This window comes from Adiantum capillus-veneris, chromosome 22, assembly GCF_014529385.1.
Source record: "Adiantum capillus-veneris isolate H3 chromosome 22, ASM1452938v2, whole genome shotgun sequence".
NCBI classification, from domain to species: Eukaryota; Viridiplantae; Streptophyta; class Polypodiopsida; order Polypodiales; family Pteridaceae; genus Adiantum; species Adiantum capillus-veneris.
In genome coordinates this window covers 109171137-109197354 of record NC_140952.1, presented here as the reverse complement: position 1 = coordinate 109197354, position 26218 = coordinate 109171137, and positions in this window count along the sequence as shown.

The following is a 26218-nucleotide window of genomic DNA, read 5'->3' as shown; positions in this document are numbered from 1 at the left end:
TAGCACGTCAACTTAATGTCGTAATTAGGAATGTGACTAATCATTATCCGTCTTCATCGATCCTTACACCTAGGAGAGTATCAAGTAGTGAACCTACTCTTGGTGAAATTAATGGCTTTACAAAGGTGTTTAAAGAACATATGAAAGCCACTGAAAGATTTTTTGAAGGTCGGAATCTTGAAGGGTTCAACCCTCGCGACCCACCCATGATTGAGCCATGAACAAATTCTGACCATTTCTTTTCATTGCCATAAAAGGAAGGAAAGTTTATATTATAAGAGAGGTGAAATATAGGAATTGGGTGCCCTCTAGATGAGGCCATTGAGCTTAGTTACATAAAATTTCAAGCTTATACAAAAAACCCCTCTAGGCAATAGCTATACCCGAGTAGTTAGGCTTCCTTATCCACAGGAGAGGGAGTCTATATCGACTTTCACATTGTCTAGAAATGCTTGACCTTCTTGGATCCTTGACATGATTCTTTGAATATCTTCTTTGACCTCTCTGCTCCAGTCATCCAGATGGGCATAAATACCTTCTTCTGTCTTAGTGCAAGTGATTCATAAAGCACTGTAATGTTTTTCAATATGTCACACCTTGGTTCTCTAGATCTACCCTATCATATCATATATTAAATAGCCTCATATCCACTCACATGGTGAGCATCTTATGCATCTTGAACTAGCCTAGAGCTAGTATCGTCATTGATTGTACTCATTATCATTATAGTTATTTAGGTTTTCATCTAAGTTATGTCCCTCGTGTTTCTAAATTTCCATCATGGTATTAGAGGAGAACATGTGTCTCTCATCTATTTTTAGTATTTCTTATTTTCTTGTCTCGTTAGTCCTGGAGATTGATCCAAAATACTCTAACGAGCTTTATCTATTTATCTACAAGAGATCCTACTAGCCACAATAATCAGGCTCACTTTGACAATGGTTGAAATTTATCTCTTTTATCACAGCTATCTTGTGTGAGTTAATTAGTTCAAAGACTTAAACATCCAACATTTTTTTCTTTTTGTAGCTACAGTAAACTCATCTATTGCCTCCATGAGCTAGACCTCTCCTATGTCTTTGCATACACCACACTCTTGGTTTACCATCATCAACCCACGTTCATGCCATCTAATGGTTGGCACTCACACCCTTGGGCAATTGCAACTTGCACCTATAGGGCAACCCCCACATGCACCTTTGGGCAATCGTGATTTGTGCTCACAGTGCCCCTAATCACCATCACGTATAGCTCTTGGAGCAAACAATCATAGGTGGCTTGTTTTTCAATGCTCTCATGTTCTATGAGCATGTCTTTTGAGACTCTGTAATATTGTTACATAGAACATATAAAACTTCTAGAGTTTTTAGAAACCATTCAGCGTCAACCTAAAGAGCTTCTCCACATCACAAGCTCTTTACAAGGATTCATGGATTCATCTTGTGATATCTCGATCACCTCGACCGCTCTGAGAAACAAAGAAAAAGTATTATTTCGACATCATGCAAAAAAGCTTAAGCCCATATGCAAATCAAAGCCAATCAAGATGCAACTCTGGAGAGAGGAGGAGGATAAGGGCAATGTTGATTTTGTACCTTGTACTCGTGATCTCGGTGTTACCATATACATGTGGTAGTGATGTGTGTGAACACACTAGGACCGCCGGGGTATTTTTTCCCTCTTTAGGAGGTTTTCCCCCCCGTGCATTGTATATACGCCCATCACTCTAGGGCTATCTATCTTTACATTGCACACTAAGTAACACACTCTCTATTGTGTGCCTTGAGCTTCCTTCATCTTCTCCAAGCTGTGTGTGTTTCTCTCCAACCCTAATTCCAACAATTGGTATCAGAGCAGGTCACGCCCTCCCGGGCTTAGTCGCCAGCTGCTCCAGCACATGCCTGCTCTCTTTCTCTGATTTCAGTGAGCTTTGGCGAGTGTTCGCAGGTCGACAAAATTTTTGGGCTCATTTTGGCCTCTTTTTCCACTACAGGCAGTATTGCACAAGCTATTTCGTCATTTTGTGCAGAATTTCTGTCAGTGCCGTTTTCTGCATAACAGGCGCCTTATAGTATTCTACGGTTTGTGCTATATAGCACAGGTTGTTCCCGCTCCGTTTCTCCTATTTTCGGGTAGTATTCACATCAGGTGCAGCATTTACCATGGCTGACAACAACAACACAGATGTGTTCAAGATGTTTGCTGCTGAGGACAGGTTGGATGGGGACAACTACCCTATGTGGGCTTATATGATGCAACATGTTCTTGTGTCAAAGGGTGTCTGGAACATTGTGCAGGGCATTGATGTACGTCCTCGTTCTGAGGATGTAGGCGATGTTGAGGATGTTGCAGGTCTTGCTGCAAGGATTGCAGCTGTTAGAGTTGTTTGCCTACGACAGAACAAGCTCGTTGGGATGTTAAGGATGCGCAGGCTCATGCATTGATTGCGTTGTCTGTGAATCGCACCATTGTTCCTCACATCCGTTCAGCAAAATCTGCAAAACAGGCTTGGGATATTTTAGCAGGTCTTTATGCAAGCCGCAATGAGGCTAAAATTGCTTTGCTACGTAAGGAGCTGGAGTCAAAGATTATGCATGAGGAAGATGATATGGACATTTTCCTTGCTAGTGTCAAGGATATCAATGAGCAGCTTATTTCTGCAGGTGAAGTCATTTCAGACAGTTCCCTTGTGCAGACTGTTCTTGATGCCTTACCAGATTCCTACCAGACTTTTGCTAGTACTTGGAGACTAATGACCCAAGGAAATCCTGAAGTTGTCAAGTTTGATGCATTATACACATTGCTGTTGCAAGAGTCACTTTCTAGAAAAAACAGGACTAGGCAGCGTGCAGTCGAACAAGCTTTTATTGCTTCTCAAAGAAAGGGTGGTAATAGTAATGCAGCCACTTCTTATGGTTCTGCTGCGAGTGGCAAAAATTCTGTTCCTAATGCTTCTGCTGGTAGTACTTCATCTGGCAATTCTGGTGATAAGGGCAAAAAGAAGATGCGTTGCCATTATTGTGAAGTCAATGATCACTTGATCAAGTCGTGTCCTAAGTTGAAGGCCAAAGAGGCTAAGAAGAAAGAGGGTGGTTCCACTGCAAATGCTGGTTCCACTACAAATGCAGCCATTGTTGAGTCTTCTGTGAAAGGAGATTGTGTTGCTGATGTTGATGCAGAATGGGCTTTTAGCGCAGAGTGCACTTACAATCCTGCTGTCCATGATGCATACTTGTCAGTTGCTGCAGATTCACATGTGTGGTATTTTGATAGTGGTGCTACAAAGCACATTACCTCACATCGTGAATTGTTTACCTCTCTCAAGTCAGTCCCTCATGGGAATTCAATCACTTGTGCCAACAACGCCTCTTATCCAGTTCAAGGAGTTGGAAAGATTGTGCTCACTATTGCTAATGGCAGTTCCTTCACACTTGTTGATGCACTTTATGTACCTGGGATCAAGAAGAATCTCTTGTCTGTATCCGCACTTGCTAGGCTTGGACTTGTAGTCAAATTTGTGGATGACAGATGTACAGTTCATGATCTCAGTTTTGGTGATGAAATTGTTGCATCTGGGCTTTTGTGCCGTGGGCTGTATAAGCTCACTTTGTATGACAAGTGTGGACAAAATTTTGCAAATGCGGTTGCAGATTCAAGGGCTATTTCAGATGCAAAACTTTGGCATGCACGTTTTGGTCATCTGAATTTTGCCAGTTTGCTGCGTTTGTAGAAATCTGATATGGTTGCGTCTTTGCCCCCTCTTGAAGCACCTGTCAAACATGTTTGTGAAGGCTGTATTTGGGGTAAGATGCAGTGTTCTAAATTTCCAAAGGATGGTTCAGTTAGGGCCACATGCAGGTTGCAGCTTGTGCATAGTGATGTTTGTGGGCCCATGCAAACTCCGTCCTTGGGCAATTACCTGTACTTCGTGACTTTCATTGATGATTACTCTAGGCATGAATGGGTATTTCCGCTTAAAGCGAAGTCCGAAGTTTTTATGTGCTTCAAACAATTTCTGGCTATGGATGAAAATGTCTCGAAATGTACTATGGGCACCCTCCGTTCCGATCGAGGGGGGGAGTATATGTCTCATGAATTTAATGCATTTATGGCTAGTCGTGGGATAAAACACTAATGTACAGTGCCTTATATGCCTAAGCAAAATGGTGTTGCTGAGAGGAAAAACAGGTCACTGACGAAAATGGCACGATGTATGGTCAAAAGTCAAGCTTTGCCGCATTCTTTTTGGCTTGAGGCCATCATGTGTGCCACTTATGTACTTAACAGGTGTCCTACGAAAGCTTTGCAGTCTATTACTCCATATGAAGCATGGCATGATAGAAAGCCTTCGATGGAGCACATGCGTGTTTTTGGCTGTTTGGCATATGCTTTGGTGCCACAAGTGCAGCGCAGAAAATTGGATGATAAGGCTGTCAAATGTATTTTTGTTGGTTATAGTGCTGAAAGCAAAGGTTACAGGTTGTATCATCTGCAAACAAAACGTATTCTGGTTTCTCGGGATGTAGTGTTTGTGGAAGATTCTGTTCAGCCCTTGCTGTCATGTACTAGAGACAATAATGTAAGCTCACAGGACATTTATGACACTTTGTTGCCTCTTTTCAGTGGTGGAAATACGAATGTAAGTTCCAATGAGGCAAATGTACAGCCTATGGGGGTTTTTGAAAATGTTTTAGATAAGCCTATTACTGATGCAGATGTACATGATGTACTTGATGAGGAAAGGGCTGAAAATGAGCAGGCTAGAGGTATGCCAAAATGGTTGGTGCACACTTTGCGTGACAATAAATTGGATGCACCTTTGTCTAGTCGTACTCGTTCAGGCTCTCTCCATGCATCTTATGCATCAGATTGTTATGCTTTGGCTGTGTCTAGCTTACATGATGTTGAGAAGCCTCCGTCTTTTGATGAAGCACAAAATTCAAAAAATTGGATGGTTGCCATGCAATCAGAATATGATGCACTTATAGAAAATGACACATGGACTTTATGTGATTTGCCTCCTGGCAAAAATGCCATTGGTACGAAGTGGGTTTACAAGTTGAAACGCAAGCCGGATGGCGAGATCGATCGCCATAAGGCTCGATTTGTTGCAAAGTGTTATGCACAGCAAAAAGGCATAGATTATGAAGAGAATTTTGCTCCCACTTGTTGTATGACTACTGTGCATTTTCTATGTGCATTGGCAGCTCATTTTGGTTGGGATGTACATCAATCAGACATTGTTACTGCTTTCTTGAATGGTGACATATTTGAGGAAGTTTATGTAACGTAGCCTCACGGTTTTGTCATAAAAGAACAAGAGGACAAAGTGTGCAAATGTAACAAGGCTTTGTATGGGATGAAGCAATCTCCTCGTGCTTGGTATGAGAAAGCTGACACTCATTTGGTGAAACAAGGCTTTCGTAACAGTCCAACACAAAGCACATTGTATGTAAAGCGTGAGGGTGATGTACTTCTCATTGTGGTTCTTTATGTTGATGATTTGCTGATCACTGGACCAAATGAGAGACATATTGCTGAATTTAAGGCTGATTTGAATGCTACTTTCAAGATGAAAGATTTGGGGCTCTTGCATCATTACTTGGGTATACAGTTTAAGCAGTGTGATGGTGGTATTGCCTTGTGTCAGAAAAGTTACATAGAGACATTGCTATGTAAGTTTGGACTTGAGGATTGCAAACCTATTGCCACTCCCATGGAAACAGGTTTGAAGTTGAGTCTACATGATGCTGGCGATCCTGCTGATGTCACTCTTTACCAAACTACGGTTGGCTGCCTCATTTATGTATGCAACACGAGGCCGGATATTCAGTTTGCAGTCTCACAGGTCAGCAGATTTATGCATAGCCTAGGGTCTAAGCATTGGCAGGCTGTCAAGAGAATTTTCCGCTACCTTAGTGGCACTTTACATCTTGGCTTGTTTTATCCCAAGGGGATCATTGCCGCTAGACTTACATGCTTTTTCGGACTCAGATTGGGCTGGTTGTTTTGACACGCGAGTGTCCACAAGTGGTTTTTGTTTCATGCTTGGCAGTTCATGTATATCTTGGTTGAGCAAGAAGCAACCTACTGTGGCCACTTCGAGTTGTGAGGCTGAGTACAGGGCAGTCTTCACAGCTACGGTTGAGTGTGTATGGCTCAGACGCCTTATGGCTGATTTGGGTGTTGGACAGGACACTGCCAACACTATCTACACTGACAGTCAGAGCGCATTGGCAGTTGCGAGGAACCCAGTTTTTCATGCTCGCACAAAGCACATTGAGGTGCATTACCACTATGTCAGGGAGAGGCTCTCAGCAGGAGAGATCAGCTTGGCTTATGTGCCAACACAGGACAACCTTGCAGATCTTTTCACAAAGGCATTGTCTCGTGAGAAGCTTGAAGCTTTCCGCAAAGCTTTGGGCTTACACCCCTTTGTGGACTGATCCTGTCCTCAGGGCATGGCACTTCCCTTTATTCATGTGCCAGCTCTCGTTCACCGCATCACTCCAGGGGGGATTTGTTACCATATACATGTGGTAGTGATGTGTGTGAACACACTAGGACCGCCGGGGCATTTTTTCCCTCTTTAGGAGGTTTTTTCTCTCGTGCATTGTATATACGCCCATCACTCTAGGGCTATCTATCTTTCCATTGCACACTAAGTAACACACTCTCTATTATGTGCCTTGAGCTTCCTTCGTCTTCTCCAAGCTGTGTGTGTTTCTCTGCAACCCTAATTCCAACACTCGGTACTATGCTTCTACAATTACAACAAGATTAGGGCCACTCCACACATCTCACATGGAACCATATGGTACTGGTGTTTATGACATTTGTAATGCACGTCATGGTACTAGCTCTCTGAGTTTCAATAACCTCTTGGAGGAGATTGAGAAGGAGGAGCCTAATCTAAGACAAGGATGTGAAAATCTTTACTAGGATCCTCTCGAGGTTCTCATTAAAATTTGAAACTAAAAATTTTCAAACCCCATAAAATTTAAGCGTTTTTTATGCATTGCACTTTTCTATGTGGTATTTACCTTTGCCATGTGTATATCAATCTAGTTGGTTGTATGTCAAGGGTTTAAACACTGCCCATACTTAGTAGTATGTGGTAAGACCATCCTTTCCACTTGCATTTAATAGTCCTAATCACTTCGTCCTTAACCTAGTATGTTTTGAGGAGGGACACTTTTGCTCTTTTGGTTAAAGGGGGTATGTTATGGGCTTTTTCTGAAGGTTATGTGCTCTCTCATCCTTTAAGCAATAAGAAGCATGCCTCTAAGCCATGTTGGCCATTGTTTAACTTATTTGGCATGCATGATTGTCTCCTCTGAGCCCTCTCTGAGCCACAATTAGCCACCTCTAAGCATATGACATGTTTGTTGCCATTTGTCCATCCCTTTTTGAGAAGTTTATATATCACCTCAACATTCATCTTGTAGGTTAGTTTCACCAATGTGATGAAGGGGGTTTATAGGTTTCCAAAGAAATGGTTAGCCAAAGAAAGAAGGTGTATAGACTTAGGTCTAAAGCAAGCTCCAATGCTTGGTATGAAATGCTTAGTTCGCTAGACATTGTTTTCAAAATAGTTCGACTAAGAGCAATTTGAATGTCAATATTCATATGATGTACTTTTGATCCTTGTGCTCCATATTAACCAGATGTTGCTCACTCAATCAAATGAGACATTTTTTTAAGACTGATCTAACAACTCCCATTGCAAAAGCAATATCAGGATGTGTAGCAATCATAACATACATCAAACTCCCAATTGCAGATGAATAAGGCATTTGTGCCATTTCAGCCTTTTCCTCTTTAGACTTAGGGCAATCATTTTTAAAAAAATTCACATATGGAGGCAATGGAGTACTCAATGCCTTCCCCTTCTCCATATTGAAACGCTCGAGCACTTTAGCAATGCACTGAGATTGAGACAAATAGACCAATTTCTTGCATCTGTCTCGCTTAATGTGCATGCTAAGGATATGGCTTGCTTCACCCATGTCTTTCATTTCAAATTTTGCATGTAACTCTGACTTCAAGGCTGAAATCTCATCTCTGCATTTCCCGGCAATTAACATATCATCCACATAAAGGACCAAAATCAGCAAACTACCATCTTGCGCTTACTGTAGAGGCAACGGTCCATATCGCTACGTTTGTAGCCTTGAGAGATCATGAACGAGTAGAATTTATGATACCACTCCCTTGATGATTGTTTTAGACCGTAAAGAGTCTTTTCTAATTGACACACCAAGTCTTCATTGCCCTTCTCAACAAAACCTTCTGGCTGCTGCATATAAACTTCTTCTTGAAGATCACCATGCAAGAACGCCGTCTTGACATCCATCTGGTCAAGTTCCATGTTGTCTTTAGCAACCAACACAAGTACACACCACAGAGTATTCATCTTGACAAACGGAGAAAAGATCGCATCAAAGTCAATACCCTGCTGCTTAATCCTTTAGCAACAAGTCGTGCCTTGTACTTGGGTTTATTATCATGAGGTGTAATTTTTTGCTTGTACACCCATTTCATGGTAATGCCTTTTTACCTTTAGGCAACCAAACCAACTTCCAAGTTTCTTATGCAACGAGTCCATTTCTGATTGCATTGCTTTCACCCACTTTGCCTTGTCATCCATTGACATGGCTTCCTTATAGCAGGAAGGCTCTCCGCAACCTGTCAACATAATGTAGTCCAGTGAGGGAGTAAATCTATCAGGAGGCCTTGAAACTCTTGTAGACCTTCTAATGATTGCTTTAGCTGGTTGTCCCTCAACAAAATCTTGTACTGCAGGAGGATTCTGTACTTGTTTTCTGACATTAGGCACTTCAACCCTATTGTGGACAATTCCATTTTCTTGGAAGATAACTCTCCTGACCTCCACTGTATGCACATGCTTCTTATGATCTTTTCTTCATTGAAGTATACGTCATTGCTGCGAACTATCTTTTTAGCTCCAAGATCCCATAACCAAAATCCCATCTCGCCAAGATTGCCATAGCCAAGAAATATGCATTTCTTTGACTTAGGAGCCAACTTGCTTCGAAACTCCTTTGGAACACCGCAATACACTTCACAACCAAAGACTTTAAGATGCTTGTAAGAAGGTGGCTTCCCATACCAAAACTCTTGAGGTACCTTCTCATCTAAAGCCTTGTTAGGAGATCTATTAATAAGATGGATAGCAGTTGCTAACGCTTCCGCCCAAAATCCATTAGGCAACTCTGCATTAGACAACTTGCTACTACGTAACTTCTCTTGTATGGTACGGTTCATCCTCTCAGCAACACCATTTTGTGGAGGGTTATATGGAGCAGTCAACTCTCTTTTGACACCTTTGGAATCACAAAAATTTTGAAAGGCTTTAGTGACATACTCACCACCATTGTCTAACCTTAAGCACTTGACTTTCTTGCTAGACTGATTCTCCACTAATGCCACAAAATTCTAAAATTTTGAAAGAAATTCATCCTTCTTCCTGAGAGGATATGCCCACACTTTCCTTGAGAAGTCCTTAATGAATGTAACAAAGTACAATGAACCTCCCATGGATACGTTAGGCATAGGTCCACACACATCACTATGCACTAACTCTAATGGCTCACTTTTTCGAGTGCTTCCGCTTTTGTGTGGTGACTGTGTTTGTTTACCATAAAGACAATGCTCACAAATTGAAAAGTCTGAGAAATTGAAGCCAGACACATAACCAAAATGAGACAAGATTTTCATTCCCTTTTGAGACATATGTCCTAACCGGCGATGCCACAAAAAAACACTTAGCTGCTCGATTACACAAATTACATGGTTTTTAACATTGGATACATGTAGCATGTACAAAGTCCCAGACTTTGAACCATGTGCTACCACTAAAGAACCTTTGGTGATCTTCCACGAACTATCACCAAATGTGCAGTAATATCCTGCGTCATCCAATTGTCCTGTTACCTCCTGTACTAATCAAGCTTTTGGTAAGCTTCGGCACATGTCTCACATTCTTGAGCATGAATGAAGAACCATTCTGAAATTTTAGCTGCACATCGCTGACACCAACTATGTCGCAAGCAAAATCATTGCCAAGACGAGCACGACCTTTATGGGCTGCATCATATGTATTGAACCACTCTATGTGAGGAGTCACATGAAAGGATGCACCTGAGTCAATAACCCAATCCTGTAAAGCATAGTCATCAATGGCAACCAAAAATGCTGAATCCATGGCAGATGTGAGATAAATGTCTCCATCAGAATCTTCAACAAAAACATTGTTGATCTCTTTAATCTTTATAGTGCTTTCCTTAGTCTTGCCTTCTTCCGACTTCTTGTCTTTACCTTTCTCTCGTTTCCACTTTCCACAGTATTTCTTCATATGACCCTTTTTGTGACAATGATAGCATTCAATTTATTTTCGGCTACGAGATTTTCTTCTCTGATTTTGCTTGCCCTTTTCTTGTGATCAACCACGAACAATGAGAGCATTGCTAATACGACGAGGAGTATCAAGATTCTTCTTGCTAACCTCTTCAATAAGAAAATTGCCCTCAACATTAGCACATGTTAAACCATCAGGAGGTGCTGAGTTATTTATGGCTGTGCGAAAAGTATGCCAACTTTCTGGCAACGTAACTAGCAAGAATATTGCTTTGACCGAATTGTTGAAATTGACTCCTTGCATAGAAAGCTGACTGAAAATTGTGTTGAATTCATTGAGATGGTTGCACATGGGTGTGCCCTCATTCATCTTCAAATCAACTAACTTTTTCAGCCAATAAACCTGTGATGCTGCACTCTATGAAGCTGGTAGTATAACCCGCGAGCATCTGGTCAAGGCATGTCATGGTCCTCATCTTCTGCTGGAGCAGGGAGCGGTGATTGTGGAGGAGAATCTGTAGTACTCCCCCCCCCCCCCCCCCCAAAAAAAAAACAACAACTAGCTTCGCTCCCTCGTCGCGATTGACCGGCGCTAGCGCGCGAGCTGCCCTGACGCTGACTGCCAGAAGAGCGTCGACGTGAATCTGGGGCAGAAGGTGGGATAGGTGGATGCCCGTGGCGTCGGACCCTGTGGCATCGTACCCAACGGCGTCAGACCCTGGGGCGTTGGATCCTGTGAAAGAAAAGATGAACCTGGAGCTGTAGCTGGAAAACTCTGCAGGTATGGAGTGCCACCAGTTGGAGTAGAGACCTCTGATAATCCAAAAGCTGCTAGCTGCGCTGGTGAATAGCGCTGCGTAAGGGTTTGCTGCGAACCTAACCACTCACCCGAAGACGCAATGCCCTCTCCACATCTGGATCGGTCACAGGTACGGCAGCGGACCCACCAAGAGCGTCCCGAAACCAGCCGAACCCTGATGATGACTGCTGAGGCGACGACTGTGAATGATAGGCAGAGAGAGCGTCGGGATATGACATCCCGTCCGCCGTGAAATCCTCAATGCTGCAAAAGCGTGGTGTGGAAGAAGAATACATGGTCTGCATTTATTACGACAAAGATTAAACTAGGGTATACAAATTCGAATATATGATTAAAAATTTACACATTGATCTTTTTCAAACATTGGATTCTCTATAGTATCCAATGTGGAAAGAATCCAAGGTGTGTCTACAACCTATAAAAGAGTCTTGCAAAGCCTTGAGTGCTAATAAGATATTAGTGTGTGTATTGACTAATAAGAGATTATTGTTTTTATGATTAGTGTGATCGATTGCGCGATCACTTGGACGGCCATTGGGGCCTAATACGTCACCTACGACTTAATCATGGAGATATGTTTATGTTTTTGTGTTGATTACTGTTTAATTTAACATAATTAGTGTTGGCTTGTGTAATTGGCTTGTGCACACACTAATTAGTGTGTGTTAACATACACTAATTAGTGTGTGCATTGGCTTGTGCACACACTAATTAATGTGTGTTAACATACACTAATTAGTGTGTGCATTGATCACTAATATACATACACTAATTAGTCAATGCACACACTAATCACACACTAAATAGTGTGTGTATTGGCCAATCCAATTGACCAATGCACACACTAATTACACACTAATTAGTGTGCGCATTGGTCAATCACCAATTGACCAATTAGTGTGTGCATTGGCTTGTGCACACACTAATTAGTGTGTGTTAACATACACTAATTAGTGTGTGCATTGGCTTGTATAATTGGCTTAATGTGCACACACTAATTAGTGTATGTTAACACACACTAATTAGTGTGTGCATTGGCTTGTGTAATTGGACTAATTACACACTAATTAATGTGCGCATTGGCCAATCACATTGGTCAATGCACACACTAATCACACAATAAATAGTGTGTGTTAACACACTAATCCCAAACTAATTAGTGTGTACATTGACCAATCACATTGGCCAATGCACACACTAATCACACACTAATTAGTGTGTGCATTGACCAATCACATTGGTCAATGCACACACTAATCACACAATAAATAGTGTGTGTTAACACACTAATCCCAAACTAATTAGTGTGTACATTGACCAATCACATTGGCAAATGCACACACTAATCACACACTAATTAGTGTGTGCATTGACCAATCACATTGGCCAATGCACAAACTAATTAGTGTGTATTAATTAACACACACTAATTAGGGTGTGCAATGGCTAATCCCATTGACCAATGCACACATTAATCACACACTAATTAGTGTGCGCATTGGCCAATCACATTGGTCAATGCATACACTAATCACACAATAAATAGTGTGTGTTAATTAGTGTGCATTGGCCAATGCCATTGACCAATGCACACACTAATCTCAAACTAATTAGTGTGTACCTTGACCAATCACATTGGCCAATGCACACACTAACCACACACTAATTAGTGTGTGCATTGACCAATCATATTGGCCAATGCACACACTAATCACACACAAATTAGTGTGTGTTAACACACACTAATTAGTGTGTGCAATGGCCAATCCCATTGACCAATGCACACACTAATCACACACTAATTAGTGTGTACATTGACCAATCACATTGGCCAATGCACACACTAATCACACACTAATTAGTGTGTGCATGGCCAATCCCAAATTTAACAAGTTTAGATTTTTCAAGTAACTAATAATTAACAAATTTAGGTTTTGGTGTGTCTTTACTTACACTAATTAGTGTGTGCATTAGAATAATGCACACACTAATTATTGTGTGTAAAGAACACATGCACTAATTAGTGTGTGTGTATGCATGTGTATGCATGTATGTGCATGCGTGTGTATGAGTGTATGCGTGTGAAAAAATCAAAAAACATAACAATAAAACTTACATGGAATTGAAGAGCTTGTTGGGAGAGGGTAGGAGAAGGTAGGAGAGTGAAGGAGTAGAGATGGTGGAGAGTAGGATAGTAGAGATGGAGGAAGAGCTCAAGGTTGTGAGGTTTCGCGCTCTCGTCTTCTGTGGAGAAGACGATGAAATTCGAATTTTAGGGTTTTGAACTTCGTGGGGCACGCGAGTGCCCCTATTTATAAAAAAAATTGAAATCTGAATTTCCGCTCATATTACTGCGAGCATTACCGGCTGCATTATTGCGTTTATTACCTCAACTATTACCGGGGCACAATTCCAGCCCACACACACAGATGGCCACGTTCTGACATTATTACTATTGATCCTCAAAATCTATTGATACTATGTTTTTTATAAAATATATATAAAATGAAAGTATTCTTAGTACTTTGAAAATGACATTTTTACCTAAAAGTTTTGATTACCATGCATGTTAAATTTATTTATTTTTACTTTTTACTGATATTTTATTAACATTTTTTGGTAATTTGATTTTAATTAGTATATGTAATTTATTAATGTAGGTTGCTTGGGATGATTTTGGCCCGTCCACTGAACCGGATAGATCAGGGTGGTTGGCCGAGCGATTACCATGCCCATGCGTGCGGTGCAAATGCGCCATTGCTCGACTTCGACGAATATGCTTGAGCCATGTAGAAGATTATGGACTATGGGATGATCCTCGCAAGCGTGCACGGATGGAAACAAACGATCCGCGAATTGTAGCGGCTATTGACGTCACCCCTCATTGGCGTGTGGTTGGTGGAGGAGGGGAAAGGAGGGTGGAAGAGCGCATGCGCCAAGAATCCATTAGAGAGGGAGGAAGCACATCAAATCAGCCAAATGATGCTCCCTCTACGAGTGACCACATCCCATCTCCTTACGTGGATGCAGAAGACGACCATTTGCATAGAATGGTTGAGGATCTCCTTGCACGAGAGGAGGAGCATGAACCAGAGTGTGCATGCGAAGAAGCTTCCGAAAGAATGAGGAGTGAGCTACTCGATTCGGCACACACCGCACTATATGATAGATGCTCTTACTCCATTTTAAAGGCAGCTCTCGAAGTCCTTAACCTTCAGGCGATGTTTGGATGGAGCAATGCTAGTGTCGACGCACTTTTGAGGTACACTTTTGAGGAAAGATTCTGCCAGCTGGCAATCACATGCCAGAGAATAGACGAAAAGCACGCGAAGTGGTGACTGCATTAGGGATGGATTATGATTGCATTCATGCTTGCGTGAACGATTGTGTGCTCTTTCGTAATGAGCATGCCGATTGTGATACATGTCCATCGTGCGGGGAGCCTAGGTTCAAAGAAGGAATGCAGAGCAACAGAATTCCACGTAAAGTTTTGAGGCATTTTCCACTCATCCCTCGCATCCAACACATGTTTAGATCGAAGGGTATGAGCGAGGTTTTGAGTTGGCATGCAAAAAATCGCTCCACAGATGGTATTATGAGAGTGCCAGTTGACTCACCAGCGTGGAAGCACATAGAGGACACATGGCCAGAGTTCAGGGATGAGCCTCGTCACTTGAGGATTGGGTTAGCTAGTGATGGAGTGAATCCATTTGGGCACCGCTCTACTTCATGGAGCACTTGGCCGGTGGTGGTTGTAAACTACAATATTCCTCCTTGGGAGGCAACAAAAAAGGGAAACATTTTACTATCACTTCTCATTCCAGGAAAGCACAAGGTAAAAAACATGGATGTATATCTGCAGCCTCTTATTGATGAGCTTCAAGAACTATGGAGAGGCATAGATGTCATTGACATTTTACGGCCACCACGAGACCGCAAAGCCGTCATCAAGTGCATCCTCATGTGGACCATGCATGATTACCCATGATTCGGACAGGTATCTGGTAAGTATGCACATGTTAATTGTACTCCTTGCTTTAGGTTTATCATCTCATGTGTAACGTTTGTTTACCTCTTGGCAGGATTGGCAACATCTGGACATAGTGCGTATCCCACTTGTGGCCCTTCCCTTGTGACAGAGAGACCTCCTCTTCTTGAGAAGGTGATCTATCCCAACAACCATCGCTTCCTACCTCCTTCACATCGTAGATATGCTCCCCCTATCAATGGAGTGCAGCCATTCCATTGGAACATGGCTGATTGGGCGAAGCATTGGGAGGAGCATCATGGTACCTCATCGCCTCCCAATGGGTTACCAAAGGGTATGTCCAGGTACTCAATCTTCTTGTCGCTCCCCTATTGGGCTTTGTTGAAAATTCAGCACTTATTGGACCCTATGCATGTATTCAAAAATGTTGGGCAAGCTATATGGGATCACATAATTGGCAAGAAGGATTCATTGGGTGCTAGGGAAGATTTAAGAGCCATGAGACGTCTCCTCCCTTCAGCCACGCCCCGCATGGGGGAGTGGGGAAAGATGATTCTCCCAAAAGCACCGTGGATACTGTCAAAGGCAGACCAAGAGCGGACAAAGCAAGTTATTGCATCCATCAGAACTCCAACGGGATATATGCGGTCACTCAAAGGTGCTTTCACAAAAACCAAAAAGGGTGGCTCCACTCAATTGTATGGATTGAAATCCCATGATTGGCATAAAATCCTTGAGGTAAGAGTAGAACAGTTTGTGGTGTCTATGTGTCCTTATATATAGGTTGACATTCACTAAGATGTTTTATTGTTTGTAGTTTGTACTTCCCATAACTATTAGTGGTTATGGGGACACTAAGGTGAAGGCTGCAATATTCAAAGTGGGTGAGATTGTGAGGTAATGGGTTTTTTCAAGTACTATATCATGTTGTGCATGCATGAGCAATGGAATTTTTTTTCATCTACTATATTATTTGTGCCCTGTAGATTTGTGAGCTCCAAGGAGATAGAAGTAGAAGCCATACCAGTAGCCCATTAGCTAGCAGTAGAGGCAGTGTGTGCTATTGAGGATGCATTCCCACGTACAATCCTTGTTAGCCAAATACACCTATTGCTTCACCTTGTTGAGGAGATTGCCATTTGTGGGGAGGTTCACTCTAGATGGATGTTCTTCTTGGAGAGATTCTTGAAGACTTTAAAGGATTTTGTTAGATTGAGGTCACAACCGGAGGTATGCAAAATCAATACAATATAGATAGCATTTATACGCTATGGAGTTACTAATAAAAATATGTGGTTTTAATGTTTTCAGGCGAGCATGGCAGAAGGTTGGGTGGTGCAAGAGGCATTTGTGTATGTCTCACAGTATCTCATCACAGTGGATCCATCATTGCCTAGTCTGTGGAGTGAAGAAGAGGATCCTAGGAAGCACTCAACCATTCCCAGCGGAAAAGGCTCACTCTTGGTCATGGATAGAGAGTTTCATGCCATAGTCAACAACTACTGTTTACTCAATGCCACTATCATGACCAAATGGGTCACTATGTACTTGGAAGCCCGCGCAGCTAGAGAAAGGGATAGAGATGTATGGAAGAGGTCCAATGGAGGTAGACGTGCACCTCCTTTTCCTAAAGAGCTTGCAAAATATCCTGATTTGATTCAAGTAGAGTGGATCCATAATGCCATGACCAATGCCAAAGCACAAGGAGAACAAATAAGCCCTAAAGAATGGGAGTATGCGCGAGGATGCTTGTGCAAGGTGAGTGCGTATATGTTATGTATGCATGTATGCAAATCACTTAATGAAATGCGATGTAACCTCTTATGCATTGTGATTGTAGGGTCTCATTTTCAACTCCATTTGGTCCGAAGGCCGACATTTTCGTACCCGCAAGATAGATGAGCGTCGGACCACTAATGATTGTGGTGTGATGGAAAACTTGGACACAACAACAGATGAGGTCAGATATTGTGGTACTATAGAGAGAATAATCAAAGTGGATTTCATATCTTTTCACAAATTCCTCTTTGAGTGCCGACGGTTTGCGGGTGAGGTCAAAAGACATGAAAATGGGCTCATTATGGTGGATTCCACCCAATTCCATCGGGGAAAAACTGACAACTTGGTGTATCCTAGTAGTTGCGAGCAGGTAATTTAGGCTATGTACAATTAAATTAAATTAAAAATTTAATATATGTATATCAGCTTATTCTTTGTGTGTGACGTACAGGTCTTTTATGTGCCATGTATATATCAAAGAAGACTTTGGTATGTCATTCCAGTCACGCTGTGGGGTAGATCTATCTTTGCAGAGACGGACATTGAGCCAGTAATTGATCCCATCATACCATCACCACAAGATGCAGAGGAAGATGTAGTAGAAGTTGAAGAAGGTCAGCCAAGCCTTGCAAATAGTCATCTTGAGGAGGAGGAAGAGGGAGAAAGCGATGATGATTCTACATGAGGTGATGGAGAGGAGCAAGAATCTCTAAATTTGTTTATTGATTTGAATACTATGGGTCTAAATATGGATCCTAGTGCTTGTAGAGATCTTATACAAGATGAGAATTAATAAAACTCTCCATTCTTTCACTTGGTGTAGTATATGATTAATTTGCAAATGTTTTGTTATGTGCTTATGAATAGTATTTGTAATGGTTTTGTTGTGAGTTCAATGATTTATGTATAGAATTTTTAGAGTGAAAGAGAGATTAAGTGAAGTGAGCAAGCATTCTGGAGAGTGTAGGAGTTGTAGTGGGTAAATACATTTTGAGTTGTATTGGATTTAAATGGAAACCCACGGGAGAGGGAGGGGGAAGGGGGTCTATGGCCTTAGCGGTAATGGGCACTGCAATAATCGCAGCAATATACGCGGTAATACGTGCGATGATATGCCGCTTGATCAACAAAAGGGTTTCTCTCTCTCTCTCTCTCTCTTCATTTTGAATTCCTCTCTCTTGTTTTGCGGTAATGGCCCGCGGTAAACACCATGATCTCTCATAGTGGAAGAGTGTCTCTGACCAACTGAACATTGTCAAATGCATACGCATAAAGATGACAGCAATGCCAACAATGGCGGCTCAGCAGATGCACACCAATATTGTACTAACCGCATAAACATACATCCTATGTTGATGCCAAAACTATGGGGATGTCGGGGGCTCAATCCAAAACCTGTATCACCGAAAGGATATCCACATTTGAGAGTCCCCCAACTCAATAAAAATGTACCACGACCCTCAACAATAGGCATTGCATATTTCGATCACAATACATAAACCGCATAAGATCTTACATCAACCATAGAAAACCTTTTCCGTAACCGCTGCGACGATTTGTCTGATTTAATAGACCCTCAAGACCTTACATCAAATATGCATGTGACAGAGATTGCAGAAGGAGTTTGCAATGAAAACCTGTACGCAAAAGAACCGACAAAGGTAGACCACCCTGCTGTCTGAACTGAATATTTCTCAAACTATGCAAAATTTGCAGAAACTTCCTTCTGCAAAGTTGTAGACCACGCGAAAAAGGTTGGGGAACATGACAATGGACATGAATTAAGTTGTTTTTATAGGTCAAAACAAATCGATAAAAATCTGGAGCTTCTACTTCACGATCTACAGGCAGTCTAAGTGATGTATCTCAAAATTGGTGAAGATTTTGATAAAACTTTCTTCTGCAAAGTTGAAGAGGACAAAGAACCGGTCAAGAATGAAGAGAATCGGCTTGAATGAAGACGTTTTGGTAAATGCCAAAATAGATCTCCAAAAATGTGGTGCAGTTTTTGCTGCTTCTCCGCATGCCTCCTTGCTGAGCTCCAATGGTGCTCCGAATCCCTGAGTTCTGATATCAGTTGAAGTGCACGTGTGAGAGTGTGTGTGTGTGCAACAATGGATAAGAGAAGAGAAGAGATGAGACACAGGTATGGATGGACTCCAAACACACTAGTGTTAGGGTTATGAGTCCTTATTCTTTTATGTAGAATGAACGGTCAGTGTTAGTTCCCGGTTAGTCTCCGGCCGCCCAACACTCAGGCGCGGCACATTGGGCTTTACCACCCCAACAATATCCACTCACATTGTTAGTATCTTATGTATCTTAAGCTAGCCTAGAGCTAGTATTATTATTTTCACTTGTATCATTATCGTGATAATTATTTTGGTTTTTGTTTTAGCCTTGTCTCTCGTGTTACTAAAATTCCAACATCTAATAAGCCCTTCATACATGTAAAAATTTCTTTTGTGTCCAAATTATCACAAGAATGTAGAATGAGCTTTATTCCAAAAGCAAAGAGCATTCCCACATTCTTTCTTAGTAGTAATTGATAGGAAGGGGAAAATTCTAAAATTTTAATCAAGGGCCCATATTAGCCTTTTACAAGGGCAAATATATGATATGGGAAATGTCCTCTATACACGCCTGACATCAAGGACACATTCCACTACGTAGGCCCATCTTTTTACGTTTAATCCATGTCCTTACTGCTTTATCCCTAATAACCATAATAGTATTGACTTCTTAGGATGGATACCTAGGACCCAAATTTGGAACATGGAGCCACCTCCATCTTGTATAATAAGCACACTTATTATCTAGGGCATGACTCTGGCATGAAATGTGATTTTTGGTTATGCACATGGGTTATATGCATTGAAAATAAGCATGATTTGGCTTTTTGGAAATTTTCGATGGATAAATGTCAGGTCAATGTCATTTTTTACCTAAAAGGCTTTTGAAAACACTTAACTCATGTTGGTGCAAATTCTTAGGATGTTTAATTTTTTCCAAAATTGAGGTGTGGTCTTGTGATAACATGTTAAAGCTGACGGTAATAAAATTTGGCAAGAATTGATTCAATCTAAGATAATAAGCGCACTTATTATCTATGATGGCTTTTTTGCATCTTTTTTGCATTTTGACTTGATGGGGTGATTGACCACGATGTATGAATTACTTGAATGTGTTTTTGGGAAAATCAAGGTTTCGAAGTGTCCCCTTAGGCTGAATTTTGGAGATTGAAAGCATAACTACGTTTTTTTTAGAGCGGTGGACAAAGTGAAAAGATTTTTGCACTTTTTGTGGGTGTAGGGGTTGAATGCAACATGTACAAGACATTTGTGATGAAAAAAATGCAAAGTTGGGTCATTTATGGGCCTGGAGATAAGAAGCGTGATTATTATTAACCCTTGCAAATATTTGACAAAAGTGACTTTTAATACTTTACACTTGCCATATAGGCCTAGTAACTAACCCTTAGCCCCTTTTTGGCTTGTGGCAGAAGGCCATAGGGTTCATTGTGCAAGGTTGTTGCAACACTGAGGCCGTTGGATTCTTTGGCCAGATGAGTGCCACATGGCAAGGGTCTTTGTAAAATAACTTTGTTGTCCCTTCAATTGTTTCTTTACATCACCTTTTCATGGACATTATGCAAGTTTATTGTTTCTTTATAGTGATTGGATCTACCTTTTCGTACAAACAATTATAAAATTCTCTTGTTTCTGATCAAGAAGGCCATAGAGGAGTGGTGGAGAAAATGTGCAAATCTCTCACTATCAAAAATTTCACTATCACATTAAATTTGATATAACTTTTGTTTGCACTTTAATGTTTTTTATCACCATTGGATTAGATACAATATGACATTTTCTTCATTTTAGTGTTTTTAAAAGGTCTCTCCATATTGGTGCTAATATGAAGCATTGAAATCATAAGATGCAGGAAAATATGAATTTTGGGTAACAATCACATTGTTTCCTATTTTTGTATGATGCTCTCTCTCTCTCTCACACACACACACACACACACACACACGTACACACAAAAAATAAAATCAAAAAATTATTACATCTAAACATATCACATTTATAAATCTTTCCTCCCCCTTTACCTTCCACAGGCCATCATGAGTCCTCACCTTGTTTAACTTGTTTTGATTCCCTTAATTTGTTTTTCCTACTTGGCTCTTTGACTTTGGCATGTTGCCCTAGACTCTTGGTGGTGGTCATTTTCTTCATTCCTGAGCTTATGAGCATGTCCTATAATTTGTAGGATTTTGTCCTATTAACTTTGATTCCATTTAGAGTTGATTTGTGGCCTAGGTAAAAAATGATGCTTTATGCACCTCCTTGTCATTTTCTATTGCCATGGGCCTCAAACAATGTTTTCCTTTGTTCCCACCAAGGTAAACCCCATAGGACCCCGATCAAATGGTCATCTAAGCTTGTGGGATTGTTCTATATTTTATGCTATGGTCCCCTTCTGAGCTACCCCAATGACATACATGCATTCAAACATGCTCGTTAGTAGGTTAGGAACTGGCCCCTCATGTTTTGTGCAAAACTATGCATAACAAAACTCACTAAAAGCTCGAAAGCATGCACTAAAAGATGGCCTTGAGAGCTCTTCTCTTAAAGGTTGATAGTGAGAATGAGATTCTATTTGGCCTACTTGGACTATACATACTTGGGATTTCCTACTTACTTTCTCTCATACCCCCTCTGTTAGTCCCAATAAATCATTAATTATACATTCCTTTCAAAAATTTCTCTCCTTGGACTTTGATTGCCTCATTTATGAAGATTTTGCAGAATCAGGCTCTGTGGGCCTGATTTAGGTCTCCCATCACTGTCATTGGAATTGAACCAAATTTGACATACCTGTTCATCATAGATTTTTGATCCCTATCGCATCTTCGTGTTCATCCATGTTAACCCGTTTGTTGTTTATTTCTTATTTTTAATCCTTTTAATAACAAAAATAATAATAAATTTACAAATCCAATCCAAAAAATACCAAAATACACTTAAATATAATACTTTGAAATATTTTTGTGGATTGCTTCATTTTGATCACTTTTTTGGCCAAAAAATACGCAAAAAGAGTGAATAATGCAAATTTTTAACAATGTATACATTCTACACACACTTAGGGGTTATCATATTACATTTTCCCATTCTTTCTAGTTAGAAGGACATTTTCTACATATTTTGCAAAAAAATCACACATTAATACACAAACACTTCTAGCATTGCCCTTTTTCTATCAGCTCTCATTCTTGAGTCCGCATTTAGAATGCCTCCCCCCCTTCTAGTTGGAGTCCTCCAAGGCGAGGGTGTGTAGCCCAAGTAGTGCTACACCTAGTAGCTCTACCATGCTGATGATGTCAATGCATTGCAAAACTCGATGATGCGTAAGAGGCGGGTCTAGTGCGAATTGTTCAAGGGTGTATGATGTTGAGACTTTTGCTAATTAGTTCTCTGACATAGAAGATCTTGAAGCAGCTGAGTGCGTTCTTTAATGGTTTCTCTTGCACAATTATCTTTGTCTATTTGAGTAGTCTTTTGAGGGATTGATTGTTACTTTGATGAGAGAAGTGGTGGTTGTTGAAGCTTGGGCACCCATTTATACGTATTCTTGATTGGTGTCTTGTTTGTGATATTCTCTGTGGCATCCACACCCTTTGGTGGTTGCGTTTTTTGGTTGCTTTTTGGTCTTATAGCTGGTTGTTGTGGTGTGTAGATACTCTACTTGTTTTTTGATTGTTCCTTGGGTACAAATCTGCTTAGAATTTTCTTGGAGCTGATCCTTTGGCACCCAATATTGCCTAGTTCCTTGCATGCCCATGTTTTGAGGATAGATCATGTGTCAAACAATTGGTATAGATGTTGTGTTGGGCCAAGGTTTGGCCAAGTTTGAAGCTCATGGGTCTACTTTCCATTCTTCTTTGCTATAAGAAAATGATACTTTTAGTTGTGCACCTTTTAGTGTGGGTTCCAAGACCTTGGCATCCCAATCTTGAACAACATTATAGATTTTCATCCATGAAACTCCTAGTACCATGTATGCATTCATGTGCTCGTCTAGAATGCTGATAAGCATGTTTGGGTAGGGAAGTCCATGTGAAAAGATATTAAGGTTGATCATGCCTAAAGTTGGAGTAAATTCTTTGGGACACACTTTCACGTTAACTCTATATTACTCCAAGGGTTGGGTACTTGCCTTCTTGTTAGTGGAGTAACGTACTACATTAATTACGACATATGTGTCTGCTAATGTATGGACTTTAGTTCCATCCTTTAAGGTCACTCTAATTCTCATGTCAAGACCATCCAATCATTCATCATCTGTTTTGATCTCATCTTCTACTAAGGCCAGAGTGAAGTGGAGAGCTTGTACTTGAAGTATATTGATTGGCATGATTTCTGGGACTGATCGCTTTGCCACTTTTCTCTTGTCTGATCTTGTGTTCTTTTACTGCATGAAATCTTTTTGAAAGATCATTAGTTAGTGGTAAATTATATTACATACAAACATCCACTTATCCAATTTTCCATGATTTCTCCGTCTAAGGTGGCTAACTTAATGGCCCCGCTTGGTGAGAGACACTCTCTACTATGAATGGGCTGTACCTGAATTTAGGGATATGTTGTTTTAGGAAATAGACCAATATGAGATCTCCTTGCTTGAAATTTTTCATCAATAAATGAGAGTCAAAGAACTATTTTTGTTTTCTCTTTTGAACATATATGTACGCAATGGTTGCTAGTCGTTTCTCATCTAATTATTTAAGATTCTCTAGTTGTTTCGTTGTTCAGGACCCGTCCATACTAGATCACATGCAACTCATAGTGTTGGAAGTAAGAACTCAAAATTGGCAATATTGCATCAATTCTATAAACTAGATTGAAAGGAGTGGCATGTAGAGCTATACTGTAGCAAACTCGATAAGCCCAAAGAGTTGAACGGAGATTCATCTCCCAATCAATATGTAAGAAGCTTACAATCCTCGTAAAAGCGCAGAGCTAAAGATTTCTTTTGTCTGCTTTGCTTTGCCATTTGCTTGAAAATGATAAGGTGTGAACTTGTTGTGGATAACCATAAACTACTTGAGCAAATTGTCTATCGCCTCATTTAAGAAAGTGTGTCCCTCGATCACTCACGAGCTCAATAGGAAATCCATATCTTGTGAATATACATTCATACAAGAATGCAACCGTGGTTCATATAATGTTCTTCCCAGTTGCTCTCGCTTGAGCCCACTTAGTCAAATAATATGTGGCTAAAATAATATATCATTGTCGACTCTTATAAGCAGGTGGTTGTATAGAACCAACAAAGTCAATACCCCACTTAGAAAATGCTCTTGCTCGCATCATTGGTTGTAACGGTATACTATCCATTCTGGTTGGCATTTTAGCTCTTTGGCAAGAGTCACATCTTTTGACAAATTATTTGGCATTTGCAAACAGAGTTCGCCACCATAAGCCAACCATCAAAATTTCTCTAGCCTAGTTTCATGAGAGAAGTGACCCCCCTGCTAGACCCGCATATATCTATTCCAAAATAGGAATATATTTGTCTTCATTAGCACATAGTCTTAATTGTTGGTCATTTCCTCTTCGATACATTTGTTGGCCTATTATGGTGTACTTTGAAGCCTCCATTTTGATTGCTCTTTGGTGGCGTTTACTCAATCTTTGAAAAATTTCCAATTTGTCAAGTACTCGATCAGATATTTGCTCCACTTAGATGTAACAAATATCTAGAATAAAGTAGCATGTGGTATAACAACTCTCTTTTTGCATTGGGAGAAATTGTTTACATAGGTATGAACATTTCTTTTCATGTTTGATGAGTAAACCCCTAACCATGTAAGTCTTTTTAGGATTTGGTCGACTGTAAAATGGATCCCAACTATTGTCGTTTAAGCTTGATTTAGATAGTTAGCTTGTTTCTTTGGGCTTATATACAAGAGTAGAATTCCATCTTTGTTCTTTCGGTATAGTCTTTCCACCAACAAAAAATACTTAGAATTCCATCTGTGCTCTTTCAGTGTAGTTTTTCCACCAACAACCAATATATAGCCAATTGCTTGATCAGCCATGTGGTGTTATAGGAAGTGGGATTTTTGAATTTATTTGTGCTATGTTCATCAGAGTAACTAGATCTTTTGACCATCTAGGAATCATCTCAACTGAGAATAGATATGCATATCCCTTGGAAGGTTCCCTTGAGGTGATCCTTGATAAGTGATCAACTCTTTGATGCATGGTGTCCTTTTCAACAACCATTGTAAAGTTAAATTCTAGTAAGATGATGAACCATCTTACAATTCTTCCAATATATCGTGGTTTGTTGACAAGATAAAGTAGTGGTTAGTGGTCTACAAAGAAGAAGAACTTTTTTCCAATAAGTAATTCTTGAACTTCTTAGTAGTGTAAACCAATTTAAGTTCTTCTCTTTCTATCAAAGTATAATTCTTTTTTGTTGTATTCAATTGCTTGCTAGCATATGAGATGGGAAAATCCATGCCTCCTTGCCTTGGATGTGCTAATATGCTGCCAATAGCAAAATTTGAGGCATCAACATGCACATGGAAAATTTTATTCCAATTTGGAGTCTTCAAGATAGTTGTTGAAGGTAAAGCCTGCTTGAGATTTTAAAATGAATCTTCGCACTCATCAGTCTAAACAAATTGAGTGATAAGGCCATAAATAGGTTTAGCAATTACACCATACATGTAGATAAATCTTCGATAATATCCACAATGTCCCATGAATACTTGAACTTCCTGACATTAGTTAGTCTATGCATTTTAGCAATCACTGCCACTTTCTCCATATCCACAGCAATCCCATTCTTGGAAATAATATGTCCTAGAATTTTGCCTTGTCTAACCATGGATACACATTTTTTGAGATTTGAACAAATCGTATATAGACGACATTTCTCAAAGACACTCTTGAGGTGCTCAAAATGGTCAGCTCGTTTGGATGAGTGTATGCACACATCATTCATATAAACATCTAAAAAGTTTTGCAAATATTCCTTGAAAGCATGGCTCATCAGCCTCCTTTGGAATGTTGCTGGAGAATCTATTAACCCAAAAGGCATGACTCTATTTGAAAATATTTGCCATTCCGTGGTGGTAAAAGCCGTTTCATGCTAGTCCGTTGCATCAATGGCTGCCTGGTTATACCTGGAGAATCCATCCAAGGAGATTTAAGCTTCTTTTCCAGCCACTCTCT